This window comes from Octodon degus, unplaced genomic scaffold (genome assembly GCF_000260255.1).
Source record: "Octodon degus isolate 3935 unplaced genomic scaffold, OctDeg1.0 scaffold00104, whole genome shotgun sequence".
NCBI lineage: Eukaryota > Metazoa > Chordata > Mammalia > Rodentia > Octodontidae > Octodon > Octodon degus.
This window is the reverse complement of record NW_004524680.1, coordinates 8786029-8797189: the sequence shown is the minus strand read 5'-3', so window position 1 is coordinate 8797189 and position 11161 is coordinate 8786029. Positions and strand designations below refer to the sequence as shown.

At 37.0% G+C, this 11161-nt stretch overlaps 1 pseudogene; it reads right to left on the bottom strand.

Moving 5' to 3' along the window:
• Positions 1-9656: 9656 nt before the first annotated feature.
• On the bottom strand, positions 9657-10141 carry LOC101561042 (annotated as a pseudogene).
• Positions 10142-11161: the final 1020 nt, after the last annotated feature.

Genomic DNA, 11161 nt, shown 5'->3' with positions numbered 1-11161 from the left:
GAGTAAGGGAAGGTGGAGGAGAGATTTCTGACCATAACAAGCTAGCCTGCTGCTGATGGGTCAGAAAGCCTTCAACAATCTTGTCGTGGAATACTGCAGCATCAGATTTCACATAAACATAGTAACTTGGCATGCTTGGTAAGCAGGATGATTCCAACTTTGGACAGATCTGTTTTCCAGTCTTGTGAAAAGACCTACAAAGAACTACTAGTTTTCACAGGAGATTCTTCTGCATAGTACTATGGGACACACTTGGAATCCCAAGTGGCTTTGCAGATGAGCTCTGTTTGTTTGTTCTGACTTCCATTTCCCACCCGGCCTGTTAGAAGCCCTCCTCCAGGCCTCTGCAATGCTGTCTTCTGATTGATGCCATGTTTTCCTAGTTCCCCTGGTGAGTTAAAAAAGAAAGCATATTGCAGCATGTGCATAGGAATTTCCCATCTCTGGGGAGGGCACATAAACTTCTACAATGTAGGGGCTAGCAGCCAATATATAAAGGGGTTATGCATTCAGTTGTAAAAATTAGTTAATTTGGATTTATGTGACAGTGCTGGATGCTCCTTATTTTTCATTAGCTCACCTATATTTTTTACAATTTAAAAGTGAGAAATGCTGGGGAGATAGCTCTGTGGAATAAGTGCTTGCCTGGCAAATGCTTGGTCATGAGTTCAATCCCTGGTACTACAAAATAAATAAATAAATAAATAAATAAATAAATAAATAAATAAATAAATAAATCATGCTTTCCTACTACATATTTAAGATTCAGTAAGCTAGGTAATATAAAGGGTCTAAGGGGGCTGGGGAGATAGCTCAGTAGAATAAGTGCTTGCCTGACAAGCACGAGGGCCTGAGCTCAATCCCCGGTTCCACAAAACAAACAAAACAAACAAACAAAAACAAGACTATAATCCCTATAAGACCCAATTTTGTTATCATTGCATACAGCATGCCCATTAAAAATTAATCCCCAATATATTGCTCTAGAAGTGAATTGGGGATAATTCTTGTAACAATCTGACTTGTCTCATAGTTGCTAATGTACACTTAAATTTCTTCAAGTTCCCTGTCTATTCTGAGTGGCCATTGGTGACAGTTCTGGGCTTTGGTTCTTAATAGGAAGAGCTAAAAGGCAATGGGGCGATTTCTGTAATATAGCACACCTTCTAAATTGTTAGAAACTGCAAGATACATTACCCTACAGAAAAATAACTGTACTATGATACAAAAGAAAAGCTACGCAATTAGAAAATTCAAGAAGGTAGGATGGTAGGCCATGTCTCAACAACAAGGAGGGGAACAGAGACTGTGGCAGTGTATATCATCATATTTGAGCTTCTTTTGTCAGTTTTTTATTACTACATGTTTGCATTGCACAATGAGCGTTCTTTGTGGAAAGTCAGTACATGTACATAACATGTCTTAATTATTTTTGATCCCATTGCCCTGCTCACCCCAAGCTTGGTTTCCTTTCCATTTGAACTTCTTCTTAAAGGATGATTAAAAGAGATTTGATAGTCTAGTAGGACAGGGTGAAAGCCAGCATGTGGGTATTCAGGGAATGATGAATCATTCACGGTAGTGCAATCACAGCATGGAAAAGAGAAAAGGGAAGGCAAGCAAAAACAGGAGGCAGGAAACCAAATTACAAAGACCTTCAAAGCCTTACAGGTAGTCTAGTTTGTATTTGAAGATAAGATTGCACCCCAGAGGGAGACATGGTACAATCAGTCCAGCATTTAGAAGCCAACCAGGAAGCCTGATTTCATGAAGGGGAAAGTGAATTAGAAATAGTGAAAGCAACAGGGAAGCCTTGGAAGTGGTCCACATAAGTAATATAGAAACACCAAACGAATATGACAGTAGTGGGGAAAAAGAAGAAGAAAGAAAGATATTTGGAAAAGGAATCAGCAGAATAAATTTCCAACAATTTTGCAGTGTGAGCACTTTGATATCTGTCCTTCCAGATCAGGCAATAGAACTAAAGGGCAGAAATAATAGATGGAAGGTAAATTCATAAATATATTTTAACATTGTACTTAAGTGAAGATATTAAGGTTGGAAAATCAAGTAACAATGAGTTTTCATAGAGACTTTACACTAAGCATCTTTGTTCTGTGGTTGAATATAGGTGATAGTCCCAGAGATGATACTGGATATGTGATTACAGAGCTTCAGCTTTGTTGAAAGCCTTGGGAAAATATTCTGTGGCACAATTCCTTGACATTACCAATTACTATTTTGGACATTGAGATACATCAGAAAATGAAAACATAATCCCTGAGCTCTTTGAATAGACTTCTATAAATGATGGTCTCCCTCCTTCTTCAGAACCCTAGCCTCACACACAGTTACAAGTACTAAGACAGAGTTCTTTAAACCCTTAAAGTCAGGGAAAGTGGGCTTGGACATGGTCCTATAAAATTAGAACCATGGCTTTGTAAAACTGCTGAATTATTGTACTGTATGAACCTAGAACCCAGGCTTCTCTGCACCATTTCTTTACAGGCCTGAGTGAAGGGGGGATAAACACCACGGGGCTCTGTGCACTTCTGCATTTGCCAAACAGGAAGCCTTGTTTTTATTCTCACTCTGAACTATCATTGATATTCCAGCCAGATCAGCCATTTAGGATATTAATAACTGTATAATTATAGTGCCAGCAATACCACAGTCATCAAAGAGGGATTTTGTATCTATTGATATCAGAAAGGGTGGCTAACTACAGCTCAGACAAAGCCTTTGGGGAGATTAATGAACTCCAACTCTGCTCCACAGCCTTTTAGATTTAAAAAGGAGCACTTAGAAGTGCTCCAAGCGGTTATTTCACTCTGCAGAATGACTCATATTTACAAAGCTAATGAGACCAAATTGGGTATCAATTTATTTGTTTTCCTGGGGAGATATAGCTGCCAAAAGAATTAGTTTTTTCTCTCATGCTGGGGATAACCATTTACGAGGACAAATCATAAAAACTGAAACAAGGATGGGTGATCTAATGGGAATCAAGCACCTATGATGCATAAGGGAGAGATATCCTATCTATGTAACTTCATTTCATTCAAATACAGACTACAAAGTACAGGCTCATAAAGTTTCTGTTTCTTTCCCAAACCTTATGTGTGGCCAAGCCAGCATTTGATCTGTCTTCTCCAATACCTATGGTACCTCCAAAGACTCTGATTCTGAAAATTTAAAATATTCCAGAAATTAGTTCAATAAAATTATTAATCTTATGTTAGTAAAATTAATATTACTGAAGGACATATTTTGTTCTTTTGGGGTGAGGGACATTGTGACACATGGAGTCAGAAGCCTAACTGCTGTGTCTGACCCTAATTATGTTTCTGCATGGTTGACACTGACAGGGGGAAAATTAGTTGAACTCTTTTAGCATCAGTGCCTTGACATTGGAGAGATGATTTCTAAGTACCCAGTGTGTGGAAGGTGCTCAGAAACATGAATCATCTTTGTTTTATACCCAGATGAGTTGTCCATTGCTTTCACAGGTATATTTATGGGAGTCAACTTTGACCATATCAAATAAAATCAGTCTCATTTGAGGTAAACACTTAAAAATCCTGGCTTTTTTGTCCACTTGCATTATTTTTAAAAATTTTGCAAACATTGTCATTTTTCCTCTGTGGCCCTACTTTTTTTTTTTCAAAATTTTATTGATAAACAGATAGCAATGAGACAGTTTCAAATCAAATCGGAAGTACAGTTTCAACAAATAATATGCTGCATATATTCTTCTTAGTCCTACTTTTTTGGGGGGGCTACTTTTTAAGGAAATGTCTACAGGGTGTTCAGGGTCTCACTACTAGATCAGACTCATAGTGATTCTCCTGTTTACAGCCTCCCAAGAGCTGGGATTATAGGTACACGCCACTACACCCAGACTCAATTGCCATCTCAGCATGCCCTGGGGTGGGGCCAGCACTGTGTCCCTATTTTAGAAGATTGCGTGACACAATGACGTGTTTTGAATTTTAATTTCTAGAACTTTCCTCCTGTCCAGATCACCTCTAGATGTGAATGCTCCCTATGTTCTCTCCACAGACAAAGAGCAGGAGACAAGACTTCCCATATGGAATCAGTGCTACTTGATATAGTTACAACAGGAAAGCTATTTAACAGGTCTACAACTTGTGTGGAAATTTTCATACACAAGTCTACACATGGAGTATTATAAGAACTCTCTAATCTGCTTTTGAAACATCGAGAAACTGATGCTTCTGTGGAGACTATGGGCTATTTTTCAGTACCTGGTTCTAGATCAGCTTGGCACAGGTGTGTAAAATACCCTACCTGTGCAATCTGATTTCACTCTTGAAACAGCCTGTGAGTCATCACCAACCTAAACCCAGAAGAAGCATTTTTACAGACTTCAAAATTTCACCCTTGTCTACACTATTCACTTCCCAGTGGCTCCATGAATAGGACCCATTTACCTCTCCCTTTTCATTGCTTGTGACTTTCTGCTTCAAATTTAATGGTCCAATCCCATGGAATTCCTAGGAAAGCTTCCTCTTCCTATCATCACCTGCCTGGCCCTCTGCACCCTCATTCACCCTCAACAGTGTCCTCCTCTCCCTGAGGCATGACTTCCTGACCCACTTCATGCTCCTTGTAATGTTCTTTGGCCTTTTCATCAAGCTAATTCAGGCTCCTGATCTTAGGTTATATTTTTGTGGCCATTAATAGACTTCTGTTTTAAAGAACATTCTAGATTTCCAGGAAAAAAGTGAAACAAATTCTACCAAGTTCCCCTGTACCTCCACTTCCCTGTGTATTTTCCCTCTTAATAGAATCTTGCATAGGTATATACTATTACATTTATATAATACAATTAAGGAAGCAATCATTATACATGGTAATTAATGGTTTACATAAAACGACACTGTGGTATATAGTTCTATGAATTTTGGCTACTGAATCCTGACATTAATCTACTATTACGGTGTCTTACAGAGTGGTTAACACTGCCATAAAAATCTGCTATTTTAACCTTTTCTTTCTTCCTCTCCCAAGACCAAAGGAAGCAACTATTCTTTTTACTTTTCTATGCTTTTGCCTTTCCCTGAATCTTATACAATTGGTCCCATAGAGGAGATGGCCTTTCAAACCAACTTCTTTTACTTAGAAATGGATTCTTTTTTATTATTAATTTTATTGAGACAGAAGTAGCAATGACACAGCTTCAAAACAGGTTAGTAGGAGGGTTACCATAATTAATACATTGCGTATTATTGTCTTTGTAGTAGTTATTCATAGTACAAGATGCAAACACGATATCTTGTCTAAATACTATTAGTTCAAAACTTTCTTCTCATTGAACTAAGAGAAAGTGGCTGTATATCTACGTTATTTTGTATATACAGATATATATATATATATATTTTTTTTTTTTCACTACAAAATGGTCCTTCATTTATATCCCCCTTTTTTGTTTACTTTTGTTAGAGATGGTTATTCCATCAAGGCTCCTCCATATTTTTTTCCTGTGGGTTAATAGCTCAGTGCTAGGTGCTAAAGTTGCCAAGGAATGTACACTGAGTAGATGTGCCACTGTTGCTTATTTCTTCACCTATTGAAGGACACCTAGGTTGTTTCCAGTTTGGGTAAATTGTAAACAAATCAATAACCTTCTGTAGGTTACTGTGTGTGTGTGTGTGTGTGTGTGTGTGTGTGTGTGTGTGTAACTGGGGGTACAATTATAGATTACAAATTACAAGAATCTTTCCAAAATGGCTGTACCATTTTGCATTTCTACCAAAACTGAGTGATTTTTTTTCCATTCTGATTCTTTCATTTTCATTAGTATATGTTTCCAGTGTATAATGATTACATTCTTTGCAGGGTGTCTGTGTCTTATTTCATTTCCCTCCCTCTGTCTCTTGATACTTTTCCCCTTTGAGAAAGATAGATCTCTCTATAGTCTATTATGTATCTTTTATTGTGCTTTTTATTTATGTTTTGGGCTTCTCATATAGGACAAACCATGTGTTACTTTGGCTTGTGTGTCTGATTAATTTTACTTAGCATTAGGATCTTAAATTTATCATTTTAATGGCAGAGTAACATATTCCATTGTGTGTCAATACCACATTTTGTTCATGCATTCATGTACTGATGGATATATGCTTCCAAGATTGAGCTGCTAGAATCATGCTGCTCTATATAGTAATATGATGTCTTTGACTCTTTCATGAAGATACATAGAAAGGAAACAGCTCAGTCAAGTGGAATTTCTAGTTTTAATTACTTGAGGAATCTCCATACTGATTTCTATAGTGGTGAACTGGTTTACTTTCATGGATTTTAGCCACTTATTTTAGTAATACATTGAACATTACTTCATTCATTTAGTTGTATTTATTGGTACCATTTAAGTTATATGACATTATTTTTCTTTGAATAATTATGCATAACTTTTTCTAATTACATTATTTAATGCCTTTTTCATATTATTATTTGCTATCTATGTGCGATTTTTTTTAAAAAATAATCATTTAGTTTTGAATCTTATGAGTTAATTGTACATTTTGGATAAAAGTATTTAACAAATAGGTGTTTGGCAAATTTTTATAACTTACTCCCAGCACATAACTTTTTAAATTTGTTTATTTATTTACTTGATTTTATTTATTCATTTTTATTTATTTGGTACAGGATCTCACTATGCAGCTCAGACGCATAGTGATCCTCCTGTTTTCAGCCTCCCCAGTGCTGGGATTATAGGCCTACGCCACCATACCCAGTTAGACCCTTAACTTTCTTACCAATTCTTCCATTCCTAACATGTGACAGTTAAATAAGTCTGTAAAGTAAGTAATGTGGAACTCTGGTACCATGGATACTCTCACTTCTCTCCCTCATTTCTGATTTCCTGACAATGGTATCAGCATGAGGCCTGAACTATGCTTGCTTCAAGAGTCAGGCCAGTGTTTTCCTCCTCCTTGATCTGCCTCAGACTTTTTATTCCCTACTGAAGACAGCAGTTGATTTCTGTCCTGTGACCTTCCAGTGCTCTTGGCATCTCTTTCTTTCCCTACCACCTCTATCTCTCTGAAATCAGGATTATTTTACAATCTTCCCTTCAGACATTGTTTTCCTCTTCAGCAATTCAGGATCCCCCATGATACTTTATTTATCACCATCTCACTCTGATACAAACATACTTAACAAAAAGATTTTACTAATATTGTTGAACACACAAAGTTATTTAAAATGTTCAGTATATCCAATGACTCACTGATATATGAGAATAATGAGAAATTCTCAAAAGATTAGTTAAGACTATGGGGAATTACTCCATTTTATATTTGTATATTTCAGATATTTATAATTTTCACCGGGTACTGTGTCTGAAAGAAATCTCAAAAAGTTTGATATAATTAAAATATAGTTCACATATAATGAATACAATAAAATTAAATCATGTTTGTATAAGTACTAGAAATAAAATGGACACAACAACCTCTAGGGATAAAATAAATCAAAACCACCTGCAACTACATGACCTACAAGATTTTCCTTAATATACATGCATGTACTAACTATAAGATGGAAAAACTGAAAGTTAATACACATTTTAAAATATTTTCCTAGATATAGTCTATATGCAATTCATTCAAATTGTGAGTAACATTCTTTAAAGTGTGGACTCGTACAACCACGATGGAAATCAGTGTGAAGATTCCTCAAATAACTAACGCAACACATACCCAGCTATTGTCCTCCTGGGTATTGTTCCATAAAAACTGAAAACATCATGGCATAGTGATACACATCCACCCATCTTATTTACCTACAAATGGCTAAATTTAGGAAACAACCCAAATGTGCCCATTTCTAAGGAATGAATAAAAAAGACATTTCTTTATAAAAGAGTATTACTCAGCTATAAAAAGATAAACTTGAAGCTTTTATAGGTAAATGGATATAACCAGAGACCACATTCATAAGTGAAATAAAGCAGACCTGCATGTTGTATTGTTTCCCTAAGTGTAAGAACCTGAAAGAGTAAATAAGGTCTGAAATGTACACTGGCTGCTGTGTAAGGCAAGAAACTATTCAAAAGGAAGGAACAGCTGGGATGAATGAAAGGGGAGAAGAAAGAAAGAAGGAAAGGAAACAGACATTTGCAATGTGCATACATAGCATAGCTTGAACAACTGGACTGCTGATTTTTGAAAGGAACAGCTAATGCTTAAATTATTTTAACTTTTTAAATTTTTTATAATTTTAACCAATTTTCCATGCTTACATCTGGTAATCTGAGCAACTAATTTTATTTTTTTTTGGGGGGTATGACCTTTATTGAACTTACCCACCAGAGTTGAAATAATATCTGTCCAAACCCAATGTCTGTTACTATAACTTCTGCATCACAATTAAAATCCGAACAGTTTTATTTTTTTTCCTAATGTTCTTTTTTTTTTATTTTAATAATTTTATTGAGAAAGAAGCAGCAATGAGATATTTTCAAAACATTTTAGTAGTACAGTTACAATAGTAAATACATTGGATATTGTCATCTTTGTAGTAGTTGTTCTTAGAACAAGATGCAGACATGATACCTTGTCTAAACACTATTAGTTCAAAGCCTTCTCATTGAACTAACAGAAAGTAGCTGTATATTTATGCTATTTTGTATATACAGATATATATATATTTCATTACAAAATGATCCATTTATATCCCCTTTTCTGCTTACTTTTGTCAGAGATGTATATTCCATTGCTATTCATATATGGTAGGTGCATGAATTCAGCAGAGTAATTCAATATAGTACAGTAGTCTATAATACTAGTGGGTTATCTGCAAGACTGGAAGCATCAGAAGTTGTTGACTTGAGCCTTTTACAGTTCAGCATATTAATATGAATTTACTTTTTATATCTCATTTTTATACTTTTCTGCTGGATGGTTAAGATCAAGATAAAGCAAGACCTATATAACAAGAAAGACAGCTTTTGTATCCGATGAGGTCAGTCAAATCTCCTCAGGGCTTACCCTGCAACTCTGTATAGCAGTTTGTAGATCTTTGTCAGTGTCAGCCATGTGGATGAATCATGGCCATTGCCTAAACAATTTGCTGTTTAAGAAAGCCTGTGAGAATGTTTTCTCTCCATGTGACTCTCCTTAGGCACACTCTACACCATTGATTATTTTCCTCTGTGGCCCCATAATCTCCTCAATTAGAAAATTTGGGACACCACTGAGTTACAGAATGTTACAGTACAGGTTCTCCTATGTCTTGAGTCCTCATTGACCTTGAAAGGCTAGGGCCAAAATGTTGGCTGTCCTTGAAGCCCTTCTTTTTCTCTTATTTTTGGTCTGCAAATTTAAGTTGTTAACCCTCCAGAAGAGCTTAATAGACAGTTGAGCTTAACCTCATATCTGTCTGAAGATCAAACATCTTAGACATAACATGGAACAGGTATTTTCCATCAAGTTCCAAACAGTTTTAAAAACAGTCAACGCAATCAAAATGCACTATTTCAGAATCAATAGCTTCTTTGAAGCCGAAGTAACACTTAAATATGGTTAAGACTCGAATTCAGAAAGTTGGTTGGTTGGAAAGATAATTAAACTTCCACCTTGCTCAGGTAGAATTACAAAAAGGCAAAATTGTTTTCTTTTTTCCCCCACAGAGATCCAGTCCACTGGAAACACCAACACTGGACAGCTGTTTAAGAGTATTAGAGTCCTGAGATAATGAGGAATCCAGGCATCCTTTACACAATCTTCTGTGGTCCTTTCTTCCCAACCAGAGACTTGTGGATATGTGGGATGACACCACCCTCAGGAATTATAGCTTTGATGAACGAGTCCAATTCTTCATCTCTACGAATGGCAAGTTGCAAGTGTCAAGGGGTAATGCGCTTTACCTTCAGGTCTTTGGATGCATTTCCTGACAGTTCAAGCACCTCCACTGTGCGGTACTCCAGGATAGCCACCTTGTACACTGCGGCCGTGGCGCCCACGCGCCCGTGACTGGTCATCCTGGACTTGAGGTGTCGATGGATGCGGCCCATGGGGAATTGCAGGCCGGCCCTCTGCGAGCAGGAAACCACCTTTGTCTTGGCCACTCCGGAGTCCTCAGCCTTCCTGCCAGCCATTTCCAATTTCGAGGAGGTACAAGCACGTAGGCAGCGAATAAGCCGGGGTTCGACACGCGTTGAGACCCACTGCTACTCTTCTGTCGCATCGCGATTCAAACTGCCTGAACAACTAATTTGAAGAAAATAGTATGCAATATAACAACCATTGCCAATTCCTATCATTCTGTTTAGTTAAATTCTGTATCTCTCTCTCTCTACTAGATTTTGTATTCCCTTTGAAAACTAAAAAAATACGTAAAATAAGAAGACATAATATATCTCAAAAGTATGCAATTTTATTTCTTGGAGTTCTGAGGTCTTCTGAGCTCTCTAGGATCCAATTTGAAGGACAGTAGAATAGGCAGGCAGTCCAGGAAGGATGAATCAGGCTCCATGTCAACAAACTCTCAGCCCAAAATGACTTACTCACAGAACTGTGTTGTCACCTGTAATTTTAAGAGAAAAGGTAATGTGAAATTTTGCACTTCCTGGGTTCAGCCTCTCAGTGCTACCCTCAAAGAGCAATCTACTATTTTTTTTTCTGTCTTTTCATTTAGCCATCCTTTCTGTGCCATTATTCTCAGACTGCAACAATTCCATGCTTCATATACGAGCACAAGATCCAGGAGAGGATAGAAGAGTGTTTCATATTGTTTGGGTGGCCTAGACTAAAAGAAAGTCTTCCCAAGAGTCTGTCTTAGCCTCAGATGTGAAGTGACAGAGATCACCCTGTGAACAGAGCATGATTGGCTTCTACCAGGACACTTTGCTGTTGCACAGAGCTGGCAATTGCTGGGGAAGTCACCTGCAAATCAAATATAAGTATGTGAGTTAATGAGGTGTATGTAGGAATAGCTACATAAGGTTTCATTTGAAATGAAAAATTCTATTAAAATAAGTTGGGGAACTACCAGCTTTAACTATCTGAAATAATTATCCTCAATTATCAGTCTAAAATGTATGATGATTCCCCAGGGTTGTGTGAGACGATATATTTAAGGCTCTATATAAGGGCTGAAACACAGCAAGAACTAGAGAAATAATGGTGGA